The sequence below is a fragment of the Beta vulgaris genome, chromosome 3 (genome assembly GCF_026745355.1).
Source record: "Beta vulgaris subsp. vulgaris cultivar EL10 chromosome 3, EL10.2, whole genome shotgun sequence".
NCBI lineage: Eukaryota > Viridiplantae > Streptophyta > Magnoliopsida > Caryophyllales > Amaranthaceae > Beta > Beta vulgaris.
The window spans coordinates 35,262,324-35,285,754 of NC_079204.1; the positions used below are offsets into that span (position 1 = coordinate 35,262,324).

General features: G+C 32.2%; 1 long non-coding RNA gene across 1 annotated transcript; it reads left to right on the forward strand.

Moving 5' to 3' along the window:
* The first annotated feature begins 9,545 nt into the window (after positions 1-9,545).
* Positions 9,546-11,789, forward strand: LOC125496045 (uncharacterized). Its single transcript, XR_008968569.1, has 3 exons — positions 9,546-9,835; positions 11,058-11,120; positions 11,572-11,789. It is a non-coding gene; the product is annotated as an uncharacterized LOC125496045 (long non-coding RNA).
* The last annotated feature ends 11,642 nt before the right edge of the window (positions 11,790-23,431 follow it).

Here is a 23,431-nt window from a genome sequence, read left to right on the forward strand (position 1 = left end):
GAAGAGCNATCGTTTGAGTCTTGTTACTTGTTTTTGGTTTACTTAGGTGTCTTCCATTTCTATCTTAGGTTGTTGTGTGATATAGTTATCACAAAGGCTGATTTATTAGTTGTTAGAAGTCCTACTTAGATAAGACTATTCATACTTACTTGTTTAGGCGTGGCTTTGCTTGTTTCATAGCTAGGAGCCTTTGTTATTTATCTTCAGTAGTTGGTAGTATATATATGCACGTTCTATCAGTAATAAAATTTGGTGTGTGTGTTTTAATTTAACAATTCGAGTGCATTGCATTGAATTATTTGATTGTCATACCAAGAACATACAATTGAGGTTTGTGCGGATTCCTAATCAGGTTAATGAGAGATCCTATAGTTCTCGAGGGAATAATACAACTGGTGCAATTAAAGATTCAATTTATGCGATGTTTCATATAAAGATCAAATCTTTCAACAATTACAATTGAGATTCAGGTGTTTTGAGATTGTTTATTGATTTTGCTATCCGCAAACACATCATTTGCTTATTTTTGGTTTTTTAGTGTCTGAATTATATAGGGGTCCTATTATGTTTAGGAGTCTAATTACCTTAAATCGTTTGAGTCTTGTTACTTGTTTTGGTTTACTTAGGTGTCTTCCATTTCTATCTTAGGTTGCGTGTGATATAGTTATCACAAAGGCTGATTTATTAAGTTGTTAAGAGTCCTAGCTTAGATAAGACTATTCATGCTTTACTTTGTTTAGGCGTGGCTTTGCTTGTTTAGCATAGCTAGGAGTCTTTGTTATTTATCTTCTTAGTAGTTGTGTAGTATATATATGCACGTTCTATCAGTAATAAAATTTGGTGTGTGTTTTAATTTAACAATTCGAGTGGATTGCATTGAATTATTGATTGTCGTACCACCAACATACAAATTGTGGTTTGTGCGAATCTCCTAATCGAGGTTAATGAGAGATCCTATAGTTCTCGAGGGAATAATACAACTGATGCAAGTAAAGATTCAATTTTATGCATTTTCATATAAAGTTCAAATCTTTCAACAATTACAAGTGAGATTCAGATTCAGTGTTTTGAGACTTGTTATTGATTTTACTATCCGCAAACACATCATTTGCTTAATTTTATTTTTTTAGTGTCTGAATTATATAGGGTCCTCTTATGTTTGGAGCTAATTCCTTAAATCGTTTGAGTCTTGTTACTTGTTTTGGTTTACTTAGGTGTCTTCAATTTCTATCTTTAGGTTGTCGTGTGATATAGTTATCACAAAGGCTGATTTATTAGTTGTTAGAAGTCCTAGCTTAGATAAGACTATTCATACTTACTTTGTTTAGGCGTGGCTTTGCATGTTTAGCATAGCGAGGAGTGCTTATTATTTATCTTCTTAGTAGTTGTGTAGTATATATATGCACGTTCTATCAGTAATAAAATTTGGTGTGTGTTTTAATTTAACAATTCGAGTGCATTGCATTGAATTATTGATTGTCGTACCACCAACATACAAATTGTGGTTTGTGCGAATCTCCTAATGAGGTTAATGAGAGATCCTATAGTTCTCGAGGGAATAATACAACGATGCAATTAAAGATTCAATTTTATGATTTTCATATAAAGTTCAAATCTTTCAACAATTACAAGTATGATTCAGGTGTTTTGAGACTTGTTATTGATTTTACTATCCGCAAACACATCATTTGCTTATTTTATTTTTTTAGTGTCTGAATTATATAGGGGTCCTCTATGTTTTAGGAGCTAATTCCTTAAATCGTTTGAGTCTTGTTACTTGTTTTGGTTTACTTAGGTGTCTTCAATTTCTATCTTAGGTTGTCGTGTGATATAGTTATCACAAAGGCTGATTTATTAGTTGTTAGAAGTCCTAGCTTAGATAAGACTATTCATACTTACTTTGTTTAGGCGTGGCTTTGCTTGTTTAGCATAGCTAGGAGCCTTTGTTATTTATCTTCTTAGTAGTTGTGTAGTATATATATGCACGTTCTATCAGTAATAAAATTTGGTGTGTGTTTTAATTTAACAATTCGAGTGCATTGCATTGAATTATTGATTGTCGTACCAATAACATACAAATTGTGGTTTGTGCGAATCTCCTAATCAGGTTAATGAGAGATCCTATAGTTCTCGAGGGAATAATACAACGATGCAATGTAAAGATTCAATTTTATGCCTATTTCATATAAAGATCAAATCTTTCAACAATTACAATTGAGATTCAGGTGTTTTGAGACTTGTTATTGATTTTACTATCCGCAAACACATCATTTGCTTTTTTTTTTAGTGTCTGAATTATATAGGGGTCCTATTATGTTTAGGAGTCTAATTACCTTAAATCGTTTGAGTCTTGTTACTTGTTTTGGTTTACTTAGGTGTCTTCCATTTCTATCTTAGGTTGTTGTGTGATATAGTTATCACAAAGGCTGATTTATTAAGTTGTTAGGAGTCCTAGCTTAGATAAGACTATTCATGCTTATCTTTGTTTAGGCGTGGCTTTGCTTGTTTAGCATAGCTAGGAGTCTTTGTTATTTATCTTCTTAGTAGTTGTGTAGTATATATATGCACGTTCTATCAGTAATAAAATTTTTGTGTTTTAATTTAACAATTCGAGTGTATTACATTGAATTATTGATTGTCGTACCAAGAACATCAAATTGAGGTTTGTGCGGATCTCCTAATCTAGGTTAATGAGAGATCCTATAGTTCTCGAGGGAATTTACAACCGATCCAATATAAAGATTCAATCTTTATGCCCTATTTCATATAAAGATCAAATCTTTCAACAATTACAATTGAGATTCAGGTGTTTTGAGACTTGTTATTGATTTTACTATCCGCAAACACATCATTTGCTTATTTTACTTTTTTAGTGTCTGAATTATATAGGGTCCTCTTATGTTTGGAGCCTAATTCCCTTAAATCGTTTGAGTCTTGTTACTTGTTTTGGTTTACTTAGGTGTCTTCAATTTCTATCTTAGGTTGTCGTGTGATATAGTTATCACAAAGGCTGATTTATTAGGTTGTTAGAAGTCCTAGCTTAGATAAGACTATTCATACTTACTTTGTTTAGGCGTGGCTTTGCTTGTTTAGCATAGCTAGGAGCCTTTGTTATTTATCTTCTTAGTAGTTGTGTAGTATATATATGCACGTTCTATCAGTAATAAAATTTGGTGTGTGTGTTTTAATTTAACAATTCGAGTGCATTGCATTGAATTATTGATTGTCGTACCAAGCATACAAATTGGGTTTGTGCGATCTCCTAATCAGGTTAATGAGAGATCCTATAGTTCTCGAGGGAATAATACAACCGATCCAATATAAGATTCAATCTTTATGCCCATTTCATATAAAGATCAAATCTTTCAACAATTACAATTGAGATTCAGGTGTTTTGAGACTTGTTATTGATTTTACTATCCGCAAACACATCATTTGCTTAATTTTATTTTTTTAGTGTCTGAATTATATAGGGGTCCTCTTATGTTTTGGAGTCTAATTCTCTTAAATCATTTGAGTCTTGCTAGTTGTTTTTGTTTACTTAATTACGAGTCTTCGATTTCTATCTTAGGTTGTCGTGTGATATAGTTATCGCAAAGGCTGATTTTTTATGTTTTTAGAAGTCCTAGCTTAGATAAGATTATTCATACTTACTTTGTTTAGGCTGGCTTTGCTTGTTTAGCATAGCTAGGAGCCTTTGTTATTTATCTTCTTAGTAGTTGTGTAGTATATATATGCACGTTCTATCAGTAATAAATTTGGTGTGTGTGTTTTAATTTAACAATTCGAGTGCATTGCATTGAATTATTGATTGTCGTACCAAGAACATCAAATTGAGGTTTGTGCGGATCTCCTAATCTAGGTTAATGAGAGATCCTATAGTTCTCGAGGGAAATTACAACCGAGCCAATATAAAGATTCAATCTTTATGCCCATTTCATATAAAGATCAAATCTTTCAACAATTAACAATTGAGATTCAGGTGTTTTGAGACTTGTTATTGATTTTACTATCCGCAAACACATCATTTGCTTAATTTTATTTTTTTAGTGTCTGAATTATATATGGGTCTCTTATGTTTGGAGCTAATTCCTTAAATCGTTTGAGTCTTGTTACTTGTTTTGGTTTACTTAGGTGTCTTCAATTTCTATCTTAGGTTGTCGTGTGATATAGTTATCACAAAGGCTGATTTATTAGGTTGTTAGAGTCCTAGCTTAGATAAGACTATTCATACTTACTTTGTTTAGGCGTGGCTTTGCTTGTTTAGCATAGCTAGGAGCCTTTGTTATTTATCTTCTTAGTAGTTTGTAGTATATATATGCACGTTCTATCAGTAATAAAATTTGGTATGTGTGTTTTAATTTAACAATTCGAGTGCATTGCATTGAATTATTGATTGTCGTACCAAGAACATCAAATTGAGGTTTGTGCGATCTCCTAATCTAGGTTAATGAGAGATCCTATAGTTCTCGAGGAAATTACAACCGAGCCAATTAAAGATTCAATCTTTATGCCCTATTTCATATAAAGATCAAATCTTTCAACAATTACAATTGAGATTCAGGTGTTTTGAGACTTGTTATTGATTTTACTATCCGCAAACACATCATTTGCTTATTTTATTTTTAGTGTCTTAATTATATAGGGTCCTCTTATGTTTGGAGCTAATTACCTTAAATCGTTTGAGTCTTGTTACTTGTTTTGGTTTACTTAGGTGTCTTCAATTTCTATCTTAGGTTGTCGTGTGATATAGTTATCACAAAGGCTGATTTATTAGTTGTTAGAGTCCTAGCTTAGATAAGACTATTCATACTTACTTTGTTTAGGCGTGGCTTTGCTTGTTTAGCATAGCTAGGAGCCTTTTTATTTATCTTCTTAGTAGTTGTGTAATATATATATGCACGTTCTATCAGTAATAAAATTTGGTGTGTGTTTTAATTTAACAATTCGAGTGCATTGCATTGAATTATTGATTGTCGTACCAAACATACAAATGTGGTTTGTGCGAATCTCCTAATCAGGTTAATGAGAGATCCTATAGTTCTCGAGGGAATAATACAACGTCAATTAAAGATTCAATCTTTATGCCTTGTTTCATATAAAGATCAAATCTTTCAACAATTACAATTGAGATTCAGGTGTTTTGAGATTTGTTATTGATTTTCTATCCACAAACACATCATTTGCTTATTTTTTTTTTTAGTGTCTGAATTATATAGGGGTCCTATTATGTTTAGGAGTCTAATTACCTTAAATCGTTTGAGTCTTGTTACTTGTTTTGGTTTACTTAGGTGTCTTCCATTTCTATCTTAGGTTGTTGTGTGATATAAGTTATCACAAAGGCTGATTTATTAAGTTGTTAGGAGTCCTAACTTAGATAAGACTATTATGCTTATCTTTGTTTAGGCGTGGCTTTGCTTGTTTCACATAGCTAGGAGCCTTTGTTATTTATCTTCTTAGTAGTTGTGTAATATATATATGCACGTTCTATCAGTAATAAAATTTAGTGTGTGTGTTTTAATTTAACAATTCGAGTGCATTGCATTGAATTATTGATTGTCGTACCAAGAACATGCAAATTGAGGTTTGTGCGGATCTCCTAATCTAGGTTAATGAGAGATCTTATAGTTCTCGAGGGAATTTTACAACCGATCCAATTAAAGATTCAATCTTTATCCCTATTTCATATAAAGATCAAATCTTTCAACAATAACAATTGAGATTCAGGTGTTTTGAGGCTTGTTATTGATTTTACTATCCGCAAACACATCATTTCCTTAATTTTATTTTTTTAGTGTCTGAATTATATATGGGTCCTCTTATGTTCTGGAGCCTAATTCCCTTAAATCGTTTGAGTCTTGTTACTTGTTTTGGTTTACTTAGGTGTCTTCAATTTCTATCTTAGGTTGTCGTGTGATATAGTTATCACAACGGCTGATTTATTAGGTTGTTAGAAGTCCTAGCTTAGATAAGACTATTCATGCTTACCTTTGTTTAGGCGTGGCTTTGCTTGTTTAGCATAGCTAAGCCTTTGTTATTTATCTTATTAGTAGTTGTGTAATATATATATGCACGTTCTATCAGTAATAAAAGCATGTGTGTATGTTTTAATTTAACAATTCGAGTGCATTGCATTGAATTATTGATTGTCGTACCAAAACATAAAATTGTGTTTGTGCGAATCTCCTAATCTGAGGTTAATGAGAGATCCTATAGTTCTCGAGGGAATAATACAACCGATGCAATGTAAAGATTCAATCTTTATGCCCTATTTCATATAAAGATCAAATCTTTCAACAATTACAATTGAGATTCAGGTGTTTTGAGACTTGTTATTGATTTTACTATCCGCAAACACATCATTTGCTTATTTTAGTTTTTTAGTGTCTGAATTATATAGGGGTCTATTATGTTTAGGAGTCGAATCACCTTAAATCGTTTGAGTCTTGTTACTTGTTTTGGTTTACTTAGGTGTCTTCAATTTCTATCTTAGGTTGTTGTGTGATATAGTTATCACAAAGGTTGATTTATTAAGTTGTTCAGAGTTCAAGCTTAGATAAGACTATTCATAAGTACCTTTGTTTAGGCATGGCTTTGCTTGTTTAGCATAGCTAGGAGCCTTTGTTATTTATCTTCTTAGTAGTTGTGTAGTATATAAATGCACGTTCTATCAGTAATAAAATTTGGTGTGTGTGTTTTAATTTAACAATTCGAGTGCATTGCATCAAATTATTGATTGTCGTACCAAGAACATACAAATTAATGTTTGTGCGGATCTTCTAATCTAGGATAATGAGAGATCCTATAGTTCTCGAGGGAATAATACAACTGATCCAATATAAAGATTCAATCTTTATGCCATGTCTCATATAAATATCGAATCTTTCAACAATTACAATTGAGATTCAGGTGTTTCGAGATGTGTTATTGATTTTACTATCCGCAAACACATCATTTGCTTTATTTTATTTTTTTAGTTTTTGAATTATATAGGGGTCCTATTATGTTGAAGAGTCTAATTCCCTTAAATCGTTTGAGTCTTGTTACTTGTTTTGGTTTACTTAGGTGTCTTCAATTTCTGTCTTAGGTTGTCATGTGATATAGTTATCATAAAGGCTGATTTATTAAGTTGTTAGGAGTCCTAGCTTAGATAAGACTATTCATACTTATCTTTGTTTAGGCGTGGCTTTTCTTGTTTAGCATAGCTAGGAGCCTTTGTTATTTATCTTCTTACTAGTTGTGTAGTATATATATGCACATTCTATCAGTAATAAAATTTGGTGTGTGTGTTTTAATTTAACAATTCGAGTGCATTGCATTGAATTATTGATTGTCGTACCAAGAACATGCAAATTGAGGTTTGTGCGGATCTCCTAATCTAGGTGAATGAGAGATCCTATAGTTCTCGAGGAAATTTTACAACCGAGCCAAAATAAAGATTCAATCTTTATGCCCTATTTCATATAAAGATCAAATCTTTCAACAATAACAATTGAGATTCAGGAGTTTTGAGACTTGTTATTGATTTTACTATCCGCAAACACATCATTTGCTTAATTTTATTTTTTTAGTGTCTGAATTATATATGGGTCCTCTTATGTTTTGGAGCCTAATTCCCTTAAATCGTTTGAGTCTCGTTACTTGTTTTGGTTTACTTAGGTGTCTTCAATTTCTATCTTAGGTTGTCGTGTGATATAGTTATCACAAAGGCTGATTTATTAGGTTGTTAGAAGTCCTTTCTTAGATAAGACTATTCATACTTACCTTTGTTTAGGCGTGGCTTTGCTTGTTTAGCATAGCTAGGAGCCTTTGTTATTTATCTTCTTAGTCGTTGTGTAGTATATATATGCACGTTCTATCAGTAATAAAATTTGGTGTGTGTTTTAATTTAACAATTCGAGTGCATTGCATTGAATTATTGATTGTTGTACCAACAACATACAAATTGTGGTTTGTGCGAATCTCCTAATCGAGGTTAATGAGAGATCCTATAGTTCTCGAGGGAATAATACAACCGATGCAATGTAAAGATTCAATCTTTATGCCCTATTTCATATAATGATACTAAATCTTTCAACAATTACAATTGAGATTCAGGTGTTTTGAGACTTGTTATTGATTTTACTATCCGCAAACACATCATTTGCTTTATTTTATTTTTGTAGTATCTGGATTATATTGGGGTCCTCTTATGTTTAGGAGTCTAATTCCCTTAAATCGTTTGAGTCTTGTTACTTTTTTTGGTTTACTTAGGTGTCTTCAATTTCTTTCTTAGGTTGTCGTGTGATATAGTTATCACAAAGGCTGATTTATTAGGTTGTTAGAAGTCCTAGCTTAGATAAGACTATTCATAATTACCTTTGTTTAGGCGTGGCTTTGCTTGTTTAGCATAGCTAGGAGCCTTTGTTATTTATCTTCTTAATAGTTGTGTAGTATATATATGCACGTTCTATCAGTATTAAAATTTGGTGTGTGTGTTTTACTTTAACAATTCGAGTGCATTGCATCAAATTATTGATTGTCGTACCAAAAACATACAAATTAAGGTTTGTGCGAATCTCCTAATCTAGGTTAATGAGAGATCCTATAAGTCTAGAGGGAATCATACAACCAATCCAATATAAAGATTTAATCTTTATCCCTATTTCATATAAAGATCAAATCTTTCAACAATTACAATTGAGATTCAGGTGTTTTGAGACTTGTTATTGATTTTACTATCCGCAAACACATCATTTGCTTTATTTTATATTTGTAGTGTCTGGATTATATAGGGGTCCTCTTATGTTTAGGAGTCTAATTCCCTTAAATCGTTTGAGTCTTGTTACTTGTTTTGGTTTACTTAGGTTTCTTTCATTTCTATCTTAGGTTGTTGTGTTATATAGTTATCACAAAGGCTGATTTATTAAGTTTTTCGGAGTTCAAGCTTAGATAAGACTATTCATAAGTATCTTTGTTTAGGCGTGGCTTTGCTTGTTTAGCATAGCTAGGAGCCTTTGTTATTTATCTTCTTAGTAGTTGTGTAGTATATATATGCACGTTCTATCAGAAATCAAATTTGGTGTGTGTGTTTTAATTTAACAATTCGAGTGCATTGCGTCAAATTATTGATTGTCGTACACTACTACATAATTAGTATAAGGTAACACCTTATAGTAACACTTTAAAATGTTAAAAATTGTCTACCACTTAAGTATCACTATTGTAACACTTAGAGAAAATGTAACACTTTTATGTAACACTAAAATATAAGTAACACTTTTGTGTAACACTTTATTCTTAAGTGACTCATTAATGTAACACTCTTGCACAAGTAACACTTCCCAGTAACACTTTCTAAGAATTATTTATATAATACCATAATGGTAACATTATGCTACTATAACATAGGTAACACTTCAAGTCTTCAACTACAAGAATAACTTTTTTATTTTGCTCTAAATAGGTTATGGAGAATTTTTTTTTTTTAAGTTGGATAATATAATATACTCCTAAGTTGCATTAATACAAAAATTACAAGGACAAACTACGGAGTACTATAACCATCGAAATCACCAAAACCTTTCTCAATATCTTCCGCTCTTTTTTACTCTCGTTGTGCACTTCGCTAGAGCACCAACCATATACCGACGCTCAACCCATCTCGCTGCTGTCCTCTTTCATCTTCTCACCATTAAATGTGTGCTTCTTCTTGACTAATCCTGACACTGTTGGCGTTTGATGCTGCTGCACATCGTTGGCTTCCCTTGCAATTCGACGGTGGCCGAAAGTGCCGCCACGCTTCCCCTCTTGTTTTCTTAACTTGTTTAGGGTTGAATTGAATTGGGTTTAAGAGGTATGTATTTCGAATTTAGGGTTTATTATTCAATTATATATTATAGAAACTACCAAATATTATGATAAAACTTTTGTGAAATAAGAGTATGATTTGATTTATATTTCGTGTTAAGGTTTGATTGTTTGATTAATTACAATTATTGGAACAAAGTTGATGCTTGCTGCTCGCTACATGCTACCTAAGATTGTTCTATTTTTGTTTCGGTTTCGTTTGTGAATTTATACGGAATGATTGTTAGTGTTTGGTTTTCAACATCTACCAAACCAATTATACTCGACTATGCTCAAGATTGTAGTAACTACTAACTAGAAGTTTTCTATACTCATTTTTTATGAGCTGCAATGGACATAAAGTCATAAAGGGGAAAAAATGGAGAAGGATATAGTAGAGGAGATTATGTTAATTTAATAATCATCATTTAGCCTAATTAAATTACTTTTCCCATTTTGTTAATTTGATGATCTTAGTTCTTTACTCAACCTTAGATTTGGTGTATTCATGGTGTTGTATTTCTTGATACAATTCTTATATCATCAACTTATAGCATCGAATTTTCTTACTGAAGATATTGGATAAGATGAATCGAAACATAGTTTACAAGTTTCGATATTATAAAGGGCTTCAATGTTGGCTTAATTTCTTTTTTGTTTCAGATTATCATTTATTTTAATGTTGGCTAGAGAAGAATTCGCAGTAAACTAAGCCCAACCAAAACCAGCAATGGCCATGCAACTACTCTTCAAAGTATTCCACCAATTGGCCTTAATTTTCAAATAATAAGTACCCACGAGCACCATTTTAGCAGTAGGATAACCACTAGTTCCTGAATTGTGCTCTCTGACTAAGGGAGTCTAAGAAAGAAACAACCTATAACCTTTCGACAACTTTGTGAGTCACGCCTAACTCTAATCTGAGGGTTTTGACAGAAATGTAATCTCACCATGAGCAAAATTCTTTCTAGCTGAAAAAAAGATGAGACTTGAGAGTGTGATTGACACGAGATAGAAATTCAAGGGGCAGTATGCAATCCATGATTCCTCCTAAACCTACATATTAAGCTATAATCATGATATGACACTCCAGCTTGAGCAATTGCTGCAATATTTCCTCAACTTATTGCAATTCTTCCACTGCCAAGTGTTTTAACAAGTGTATTATCTACTACGAAGAATTTTTCTTTCATTTTTTTTCGCTTTCTAATTAAGTCTTATCTGGCTAGGTTTAAGGTATATGTCTAGAACTCCCTGAGACCCACTAACAGAGGAGCTCAACTGGATTATTTGTAAGTTTGTCGTCGTTTTTCTTGCTAATTATTTTTGAGGAGTAGAAATGGAGACCATGGGGTGCGTTTGGCCATTGCAGAGGATCAGAATCTTGCCGATAACCACTAATATTGAACTGAGATCTGAAGTTGAGACTAATTGTGTGGTATAGAGAGTGTAATATGTTATACCCTGGCACTAGTTGATGATAGTTTGAAACTCTTTCTATTTGGAGATGACAGGATCAAGAAAGTTATGTATATCATAGTTCAGATCTAGTGGGAAAGATAGAGCCAAGATATAGTTCCTTCATTGTGGCCTGCTGGTGAATGATTTTTTTTTGGAAACATCCTCTAACTACAGAAGATCTACAGCAGATCTATTGCTTTTGAGTTCTAATTTTTTTTTTTTTACAGACTAGATTTGTTATCATATAAAAGACTTTGAAGTTTTTTTTTTTCCTTACTGCAGGATGATGGAAATAATGGCGGATTAGAGTAGCAAACATGCATGATACATCGAGAAGCATGCCTACATGGATAATGGAATTGAAGAATAATGAAAGAATGACCTTAAGATTGATTTAGGTTTATTTAAGCAGAGATATATATATATTATGATTTTATGATTTAATTTTTAGATTAACTATTTATATTTTGGATGCAATAGTATGTTTTCGATTGAGTATACTCTTTGGCTCATTTTTTACAATGGTCGTTGAGTATTTCTACTCATTATATAATAATATCATTTTATTTCCTCTTCAATTATTACGTTTATAAGTTTTACTATTATTATCATTGTATATATGTCGATAAATTAAAGAATGTTACTATAAGATATGTGAAATATAAGTGTTACACTATAAAACTAGCTGATAAGAAGTGTTGCCAAATATCTAATACAAGGTTACATATGCTGATTCAAAATGATACATAATATTTAACAAAGTGTTACTATAAGTCAATAGATGACATAGAAAATGCTACTATAGACGAAAAAGTGTTACATAAAACATTATTAGTAACACTACAAAAATGCTACATTAGTTTAAAAAAAGTGTTACATTAGAGATTTTGAGTAACACTTGAGAAAGTGAAACATTAGCATTGGAAAGTATTACCTTGGAGAATAGGTAGCACGAGCAGATGTTTCACTTATAAAAGTGTTACATATGACCTAAAGCAACACTTTTAGGCCTTTAAGTAACTCTTTTGGGGTGATACTTTAGGCCAATTATACACTAGCGTACCAAAAACATACAAATTAATGTTTGTGCGGATCTCCTAATCTAGGTTAATGAGAGATCCTATAATTCTCGAGGGAATAATACAACTGATCCAATATAAAGATTTAATCTTTATGCCATGTCTCATATAAAGTTCGAATCTTTCAACAATTACAATTGAGATTCAGGTGTTTTGAGATTTGTCATTGATTTTGCTATCCGCAAACACATCGTTTGCTTTATTATATTTTTTTAGTTTTTGAATTATATAGGGGTCCTATTATGTTGAGGAATCTAATTCCCTTAAATCGTTTGAGTCTTGTTACTTGTTTTGGTTTACTTAGGTGTCTTCAATTTCTGTCTTAGGTTGTCGTGTGATATAGTTATCATAAAGGCTGATTTATTAAGTTGTTAGGAGTCCCAGCTTAGATAAGACTATTCATACTTATCTTTGTTTAGGCGTGGCTTTGCTTGTTTAGCATAGCTAGGAGCCTTTGTTATTTATCTTCTTAGTAGTTGTGTAGTATATATATGCACATTCTATCAGTAATAAAATTTGGTGTGTGTGTTTTAATTTAACAATTCGAGTGCATTGCATTGAATTATTTATTGTCGTACCAAGAACATGCAAATTGAGGTTTGTGCGGATCTCCTAATCTAGGTTAATGAGAGCTCCCATAGTTCTCGAGGGAATTTTACAACCGATCCAATATAAAGATTCAATCTTAATGCCCTATTTCATATAAAGATCAAATCTTTCAACAATAACAATTGAGATTTAGGTGTTTTGAGACTTGTTATTGATTTTACGATCCGCAAACACATCATTTGCTTAATTTTATTTTTTTAGTATCTGAATTATATATGGGTCCTCTTATGTTTTGGAGCCTAATTCCCTTAAATCGTTTGAGTCTTGTTACTTGTTTTGATTTACTTAGGTGTCTTCAATTTCTATCTTAGGTTGTCGTGTGATATAGTTATCACAAAGGCTGATTTATTAGGTTGTTAGAAGTCCTAGCTTAGATAAGACTATTCATACTTACCTTTGTTTACGCGTGGCTTTGCTTGTTTAGCATAGCTAGGAGCCTTTGTTATTTATCTTCTTAGTCGTTGTGTAGTATATATATGCACGTTCTATCAGTAATAAAATTTTGTGTGTGTTTTAATTTAACAATTCGAGTGCATTGCATTGAATTATTTATTGTCGTACCAACAACATACAAATTGTGGTTTGTGCGAATCTCCTAATCCAGGTTAATGAGAGATCCGATAGTTCTCGAGGGAATAATACAACCGGTGCAATGTAAAGATTCAATCTTTATGCCCTATTTCATATAAAGATCAAATCTTTCAACAATTACAATTGAGATTCAGGTGTTTTGAGACTTGTTATTGATTTTACTATCCGCAAACACATCATTTGATTTATTTTATTTTTGTAGTGTCTGGATAATATAGGGGTCCTCTTATGTTTAGGAGTCTAATTCCCTTAAATCGTTTGAGTCTTGTTACTTGTTTTGGTTTACTTAGATGTCTTCAATTTCTATCGTAGGTTGTCGTGTGATATAATTATCACAAAGGCTGATTTATTAGGTTGTTAGAAGTCCTAGCTTAGATAAGACTATTCATACTTACCTTTGTTTAGGCGTGGCTTTGCTTGTTTAGCATAGCTAGGAGCCTTTGTTATTTATCTTCTTAGTAGTTGTGTAGTATTTATATGCACGTTCTATCAGTATTAAAATTTGGTGTGTGTGTTTTAATTTAACAATTCGAGTGCATTGCATCAAATTATTGATTGTCGTACCAAAAACATACAAATTAAGGTTTGTGCGAATCTCCTAATCTAGGTTAATGAGAGATCCTATAAGTCTAGAGGGAATAATACAACCAATCCAATATAAAGATTCAATCTTTATCCCCTATTTCATATAAAGATCAAATCTTTCAACAATTACAATTGAGATTCAGGTGTTTTGAGACATGTTATTGATTTTACTATCCGAAAACACATCATTTGCTTTATTTTATTTTTGTAGTGTCTGGATTATATAGGGGTCCTCTTATGTTTAGGAGTCTAATTCCCTTAAATCGTTTGAGTCTTGTTACTTGTTTTGGTTTACTTAGGTGTCTTCAATTTCTATCTTAGGTTGTCGTGTGATATAGTTATCACAAAGGCTGATTTATTAGGTTGTTAGAAGTCCTGGCTTAGATAAGACTATTCATACTTACCTTTGTTTAGGCGTGGCTTTGCTTGTTTAGCATAGCTAGGAGCCTTTGTTATTTATCTTCTTAGTAGTTGTGTAGTATATATATGCACGTTCTATCAGTATTAAAATTTGGTGTGTGTGTTTTAATTTAACAATTCGAGTGCATTGCATCAAATTATTGATTGTCGTACCACAAAACATACAAATTAAGGTTTGTGCGAATCTCCTAATCTAGGTTAATGAGAGATCCATAAGTCTAGAGGGAATAATACAACCATCCAATATAAAGATTCAATCTTTATGCCCTATTTCTATAAAGATCAAATCTTTCAACAATTACAATTGAGATTCAGGTGTTTTGAGACTTGTTATTGATTTTACTATCCGCAAACACATCATTTGCTTTATTTTATTTTAGTGTCTGGATTATATAGGGGTCCTCTTATGTTTAGGAGTCTAATTCCCTTAAATCGTTTGAGTCTTGTTACTTGTTTTGGTTTACTTAGGTGTCTTCAATTTCTATCTTAGGTTGCCGTGTGATATAGTTATCACAAAGGCTGATTTATTAGGTTGTTAGAGTCCTAGCTTAGATAAGACTATTCATACTTCCTTTGTTTAGGCGTGGCTTTGCTTGTTTAGCATAGCTAGGAGCCTTTGTTATTTATCTTCTTAGTAGTTGTGTAGTATATATATGCACGTTCTATCAGTAATAAAATTTGGTGTGTGTGTTTTAATTTAACAATTCGAGTGCATTGCATAAAATTATTGATTGTCGTACCAAAAACATACAAATTAAGGTTTGTGCGAATCTCCTAATCTAGGTTAATGAGAGATCCCATAAGTCTAGAGGGAATAATACAACCAATCCAATATAAAGATTCAATCTTTATGCCCTATTTCATATAAAGATCAAATCTTTCAACAATTACAATTGAGATTCAGGTGTTTTGAGACTTGTTATTGATTTTACTATCCGCAAACACATCATTTGCTTATTTTAGTTTTTTAGTGTCTGAATTATATAGGGGTTCTATTATGTTTAGGAGTCTAATTACCTTAAATCGTTTGAGTCTTGTTACTTGTTTTGGTTTACTTAGGTGTCTTCCATTTCTATCTTAGGTTGTTGTGTTATATAGTTATCATAAATGCTGATTTATTAAGTTGTTTAGGAGTCCTAGCTTAAATAAGACTATTCATACTTATCTTTGTTTAGTCGTGGCTTTGCTTGTTTAGCATAGCTAGGACCTTTGTTATTTATTCCTTAGTAGTTGTGTAGTATAATATGCACATTCTATCAGTAATAAAATTTGGTGTGTGTGTTTTAATTTAACAATTCGAGTGCATTGCATTGAATTATTTGTTGTCATACCAAGAACATGCAAATTGAGGTTTGTGCGGATCTCCTAATCTAGGTTAATGAGAGCTCCATAGTTCTCGAGGGAATTTTACAACCGATCCAATATAAAGATTCAATCTTAATGCCCTATTTCATATAAAGATCAAATCTTTCAGCAATAACAATTGAGATTTAGGTGTTTTGATACTTGTTATTGATTTTACGATCCGCAAACACATCATTTGCTTAATTTTATTTTTTTAGTGTCTGAATTATATATGGGTCCTCTTATGTTTTGGAGCCTAATTCCCTTAAATCGTTTGAGTCTTGTTACTTGTTTTGATTTACTTAGGTGTCTTCAATTTCTATCTTAGGTTGTCGTGTGATATAGTTATCACAAAGGCTGATTTATTTGGTTGTTAGAAGTCCTAGCTTAGATAAGACTATTCATACTTACCTTTGTTTAGGCGTGGCTTTGCTTGTTTAGCATAGCTAGGAGCCTTTGTTATTTATCTTCTTAGTCGTTGTGTAGTATATATATGCACGTTCTATCAGTAATAAAATTTTGTGTGTGTTTTAATTTAACAATTCGAGTGCATTGCATTGAATTATTGATTGTCGTACCAACAACATACAAATTGTGGTTTGTGCGAATCTCCTAATCCAGGTTAATGAGAGATCCTATAGTTCTCGAGGGAATAATACAATTCAATCTTTATGCCCTATTTCATATAAAGATCAAATCTTTCAACAATTACAAGTGAGATTAGGGTGTTTTGAGGCTTGTTATTGATTTTACTATCCGTAAACACATCATTTGATTTATTTTATTTTGTAGTGTCTGGATTAATATAGGGGTCCTCTTATGTTTAGGAGTCTAATTCCTTAAATCGTTTGAGTCTTGCTAGTTGTTTTGGTTTACTTCGGAGTCTTCAATTTCTATCTTAGGTTGCGTGTGATATAGTTATCACAAAGGCTGATTTATTAGGTTGTTAGAAGTCCTAGCTTAGATAAGACTATTCATACTTACCTTTGTTTAGGCGTGGCTTTGCTTGTTTAGCATAGCTAGGAGCCTTTGTTATTTATCTTCTTAGTAGTGTGTAGTATATATATGCACGTTCTATCAGTATTTAAAATTTGGTGTGTGTGTTTTAATTTAACAATTCGAGTGCATTGCATCAAATTATTGATTGTCGTACCAAAACATACAAATTAGGTTTGTGGAATCTCCTAATCTAGGTTAATGAGAGATCCTATAAGTCTAGAGGGAATAATACAACCAATCCAATTAAAGATTCAATCTTTAGCCCTATTTCATATAAAGATCAAATCTTTCAACAATTACGAGTGAGATTCAGGTGTTTTGAGACTTGTTATTGATTTTACTATCCGCAAACACATCATTTGCTTATTTGTTATTTTTAGTGTCTGAATTATATAGGGGTTCTATTATGTTTAGGAGTCTAATTACCTTAAATGTTCGAGTCTTGTTAGTTGTTTTAGTTTACTTATGAGTCATCAATTTCTATCTTAGGTTGTTGTGTAATATAGTTATCAAAAAGGCTGATTTATTAAGTTGTTAGGAGTCCTAGCTTAGATAAGACTATTCATACTTATCTTTGTTTAGGCGTGGCTTTGCTTGTTTAGCATAGCTAGGAGTCTTTGTTATTTATCTTCTTAGTAGTTGTGTAGTATATATATATGCACGTTCTATCAGTAATAAAATTTGGTGTGTGTGTTTTAATTTAACAATTCGAGTGCATTGCATCAAATTATTGATTGTCGTACCAAGAACATACAAATTAATGTTTGTGCGGATCTCCTAATCTAGGTTAATGAGAGATCCTATAGTTCTCGAGGGAATAATACAACCAATCCAATATAAAGATTCAATCTTTATGCCATGTTTCATATAAAGTTCGAATCTTTCAACAATTACAATTGAGATTCAGGTGTTTTGAGATTTGTTATTGATTTTCTACCGCAAACACATCATTTGCTTTATTTTATTTTTTTAGTTTTGAATTATATAGGGGTCCTATTATGTTTAGGAGTCTAATTCCCTTAAATCGTTTGAGTCTTGTTACTTGTTTTGGTTTACTTAGGTGTCTTCAATTTCTGTCTTAGGTTGTCGTGTGATATAGTTATCAAAAGGCTGATTTATTAAGTTGTTAGGAGTCCTACTTAGATAAGACTATTCATATTATCTTGTTTAGGCGTGGCTTTCTTGTTTAGCATAGCTAGGAGCCTTTGTTATTTACTTCTTAGTAGTTCTGTAGTATATATATATGCACGTTTTATCAGTAATAAAATTTGGTGTGTGTGTTTTAATTTAACAATTCGAGTGCATTGCATTGAATTATTGATTGTCGTACCAAGAACATGCAAATTGAGGTTTGTGCGGATCTCCTAATCTAGGTTAATGAGAGATCCTATAGTTCTCGAGGGGAATTTTACAACCGATCCAATGTAAAGATTCAATCTTTATGCCCTATTTCATATAAAGATCAAATCTTTCAACAATTACAATTGACATTCATGTGTTTTGAGACTTGTTAATTATTTTACTATCCGCAAACACATCATTTGCTTAATTTTATTTTTTTAGTGTCTGAATTATATATGGGTCCTCTTATATTTTGGAGCCTAATGCCCTTAAATCGTTTGAGTCTTGTTACTTTTTTTGGTTTACTTAGGTGTCTTCAATTTCTATCTCAGGTTGTCGTGTGATATAGTTATCACAGAGGCTGATTTATTAGGTTGTTAGAAGTCCTAGCTTAGATTAGACTATCCATACTTACCTTTGTTTAGGCGTGGCTTTCCTTGTTTAGCATAGCTAGGAGCGTTTGTTATTTATCTTCTTAGTAGTTCTGTAGTATATATATATATGCACGTTCTATCAGTAATGAAATTTGGTGTGTGTGTTTTAATTTAACAATTCGAGTGCATTGCATTGAATTATTGATTGTCGTACCAAGAACATGCAAATTGAGGTTTGTGCGGATCTCCTAATCTAGGTTAATGAGAGATCCTATAGTTCTCGAGGGAATTTTACAACCGATCCAATGTAAAGATTCAATCTTTATGCCCTATTTCATATAAAGATCAAATCTTTCAACAATTACAATTGAGATTCATGTGTTTTGAGACTTGTTAATTATTTTACTATCCGCAAACACATCATTTGCTTAATTTTATTTTTTTAGTGTCTGAATTATATATGGGTCCTCTTATATTTTGGAGCCTAATTCCCTTAAATCTTTTGAGTCTTGTTACTTGTTTTGGTTTACTTAGGTGTCTTCAATTTCTATCTCAGGTTGTCGTGTGATATAGTTATCACAAAGGCTGATTTATTAGGTTGTTAGAAGTCCTAGCATAGATAAGACTATCCATACTTACCTTTTTAGGCGTGGCTTTGCTTGTTTAGCATTGCTAGGAGCCTTTGTTATTTATCTTCTTAGTAGTTGTGTAGTATATATATGCACGTTCTATTAGTATTAAAATTTGGTGTGTGTGTTTTAATTTAACAATTCGAGTGCATTTCATCAAATTATTGATTGTCGTACCAAAAACATACAAATTAAGGTTTGTGTGAATCTCCTAATCTAGGTTAATGAGAGATCCAATAGATCTAGTGGGAATAATACAACCAATCCAATTTAAAGATTCAATCTTTATCCCCTATTTCATATAAAGATCAAATCTTTCAACAATTACAATTGAGATTCATGTGTTTTGAGACTTGTTATTGATTTTACTATCCGCAAACACATCATTTGCTTATTTTAGTTAGTTTTAGTGTCTGAATTATATAGGGGTTCTATTATGTTTAGGAGTCTAATTACCTTAAATCGTTTGAGTCTTGTTACTTGTTTTGGTTTACTTAGGTGTCTTCCATTTCTATCTTAGGTTGTTGTGTGATATATTTATCACAAAGGCTGATTTATTAAGTTGTTCGGAGTTCAAGCTTAGGTAAGACTATTCATAAGTATCTTTGTTTAGGCGTGGCTTTGCTTGTTTAGCATAGCTAGGAGCCTTTGTTATTTATCTTCTTAGTAGTTCTGTAGTATATATATAAGCACGTTCTATCAGTAATAAAATTTGGTGTGTGTGTTTTAATTTAACAATTCGAGTGCATTGCATTGAATTATTGATTGTCGTACCAAGAACATGCAAATTGAGGTTTGTGCGGATCTCCTAATCTAGGTTAATGAGAGATCCTATAGTTCTCGAGGGAATTTTAAAACCGATCCAATGTAAAGATTCTATCTTGATGCCCTATTTCGTATAAAGATCAAATCTTTCAACAATTACAATTGAGATTCAGGTGTTTTGAGACTTGCTATTAATTTTACTATCCGCAAACACATCATTTGCTTAATTTAATTTTTTTAGTGTCAGAATTATATATGGGTCCTCTTATGTTTTGGAGCCTAATTCCCTTAAATAAATTGAGTCTTGTTACTTGTTTTGGTTTACTTAGGTGTCTTCAATTTCTATCTCAGGTTGTCGTGTGATATAGTTATCACAAAGGCTGATTTATTAGGTTGTTAGAAGTCATAGCTTAGATAAGACTATCCATACTTACCTTTATTTAGGCGTGGCTTTGCTTGTTTAGCATAGCTAGGAGCCTTTGTTATTTATCTTCTTAGTAGTTGTGTAGTATGTATATGCACGTTCTATCAGTATTAAAATTTGGTGTGTGTGTTTTAATTTAACAATTCGAGTGCATTGCATCAAATTATTGATTGTCGTACCAAAAACATACAAATTAAGGTTTGTGTGAATCTCCTAATCTAGTTTAATGAGAGATCCTATAGATCTAGAGGGAATAATACAACCAATCCAATATAAATATTCAATCTTTATCCCCTATTTCATATAAAGATCAAATCTTTCAACAATTACAATTGAGATTCAGGTGTTTTGAGACTTTTTATTGATTTTACTATCCGCAAACACATCATTTGCTTTATTTTATTTTTGTAGTGTCTGGATTATATAGGGGTCCTCTTATGTTTAGGAGTGTAATTCCCTTAAATCGTTTGAGTCTTGTTACTTGTTTTGGTTTACTTAGGTGTCTTCAATTTCTATCTCAGGTTGTCGTGTGATATAGTTATCACAAAGCTGATTTATTAGGTTGTTAGAAGTCATAGCTTAGATAAGACTATCCATACTTACCTTTATTTAGGCGTGGCTTTGCTTGTTTAGCATAGCTAGGAGCCTTTGTTATTTATCTTCTTAGTAGTTGTGTAGTATGTATATGCACTTCTATCAGTATTAAAATTTGGTGTGTGTGTTTTAATTTAACAATTCGAGTGCATTGCATCAAATTATTGATTGTCGTACCAAAAACATACAAATTAAGGTTTGTGTGAATCTCCTAATCTAGTTTAATGAGAGATCCTATAGATCTAGAGGGAATAATACAACCAATCCAATATAAATATTCAATCTTTATCCCCTATTTCATATAAAGATCAAATCTTTCAACAATTACAATTGAGATTCAGGTGTTTTGAGATTTGTTATTGATTTTAGTATCCGCAAACACATCATTTGCTTTATTTTATTTTTGTAGTGTCTGGATTATATAGGAGTCCTCTTATGTTTAGGTGTCTAATTCCCTTAAATCGTTTGAGTCTTGTTACTTGTTTTGGTTTACTTAGGTGTCTTCAATTTCTATCTTAGGTTGTCGTGTGATATAGCTATCACAAAGGCTTATTTATTAAATTGTTAGAAGTCCTAGCTTAGATAAGACTATTCATACTTACACTAGTGGAAAAATGAAGAAGGGCTGCGCTAAAAAAGGCATGTAGGGCTGCGCTTTTTGACAGCAGCCCTTTCAGTAGCAGCCCTTCACTTTTTAAGTAGGGCTGCGCTAGAAAAGCGCAGGCCTTAACTAGAAAGGGCTGCGCTAGTTAGGTTCAAAAAGCGCAGCCCTTCTAGCCAGAAGGCTGCGCTTTTCCTAACTAGCGTAGCCTTCCTACCAAAAAAAAAAATTAAAAAAAAAATTTTTTTTTTGTCATTTTTTTACTCATAATCTCACATTTTCTGAAATTAAACAGAAGAGAAGAGAAACGAAACGAAAATACTAAACCCAAAACAATAAAAAGAATGAAACGAAAATGAAAAAAGGAACAAAAACTAATATACAAAGAGAAGTATACAATAAGTATACAAGAACATTAATCAAAACAAAGATGAAATACAAGAAATTATATAGAAAGAGAAGTATACAAGAACATTAATCAAAATAAACAAAGAGAAGCATACAAGAATAACATTAATCAAAATAAACAAAGAGAAGTATACAAGAACATTAATCAAAACAAAGAGAAGTATACAAGAACATTAATCAAAACATATATATAAACAAAGAGAAGTATACAAGAACATTAATCAAAACATATAAATTAAACAAAGAGAAGTATACAAGAACATTAATCAAAACATATAAACAAAGAGAAGTATACAAGAACATTATAGATCTGAAAATACAAGAACTACACACCTAATAATGTTTAAATACATAAACAAAACCCAAATACATAATTTAAGAAAAAAAAAAAATTCGGAAAAACTTAAAATGGGTATTTGGAGGCTTAAACGAACTCGGATGGCTTAAAAAGCCTAAACGTCACAGCATAGCGGTTAGTTTGACTCGTTGGCTCGTTCCGCTTCCGAAAAGGTATCACAATAGGCAATCGGACTCCGTCGCCATGTTTAGTGCAAATCATTTCAAGGTTTTTGTCGCAAATGTTTATGGGAGATTATGAGAGAGAAGAGAGGATGAGAGAGAAGAGAGGATGAGAAAGAAGGAGGAAAGGAATAATGAGGGACGTGAGAAAGGAGAGAGAATGAGAGATAATATATTTGACGAATCCCCGCTCAATATTTCAAAGCCCGCGATTCCGAAATTTCAAATTTTTTCAGGAAGGGCTGCGCTTTTTTAAAAAAGCGCAGCCTACTAAGCAGAAGGGCTGCGCTTTTTAAAAAAGCGCAGCCCTTCACTTAGTAGGGCTGCGCTTTTTTAAAAGCGCAGCCCTTCTTACCTACAGAAGGGCTGCGCTTATTTAAAAAAGCGCAGCCCTACTAGTGAAGGGCTGCGCTTTTTTAAATAAGCGCATCCCTTCTGCTTAGTAGGGTTGCGCTTTTTTAAAAAAGCGCAGCCCTTCACTAGTTGGGATGCGCTTTTACGAAAAGCGCAGCCCTTCCTGCGCAGCCCTTTATGTTTTTTTCCCTAGTGATTACCTTTGTTTAGGCGTGGCTTTGCTTGTTTAGAATAGCTAGGAGCCTTTGTTATTTATCTTCTTAGTAGTTGTGTAGTATATATATGCACGTTCTATCAGTATTAAAATTTGGTGTGTGTGTTTTAATTTAACAATTCGAGTGCATTGCATCAAATTATTGATCGTCGTACCAAAAACATACAAATTAAGGTTTGTGCGAATCTCCTAATCTAGGTTAATGAGAGATCCTATAGTTATAGATGGAATAATACAACCAATCCAATATAAAGATTCAATCTTTATCCCCTATTTCATATAAAGATTAAAT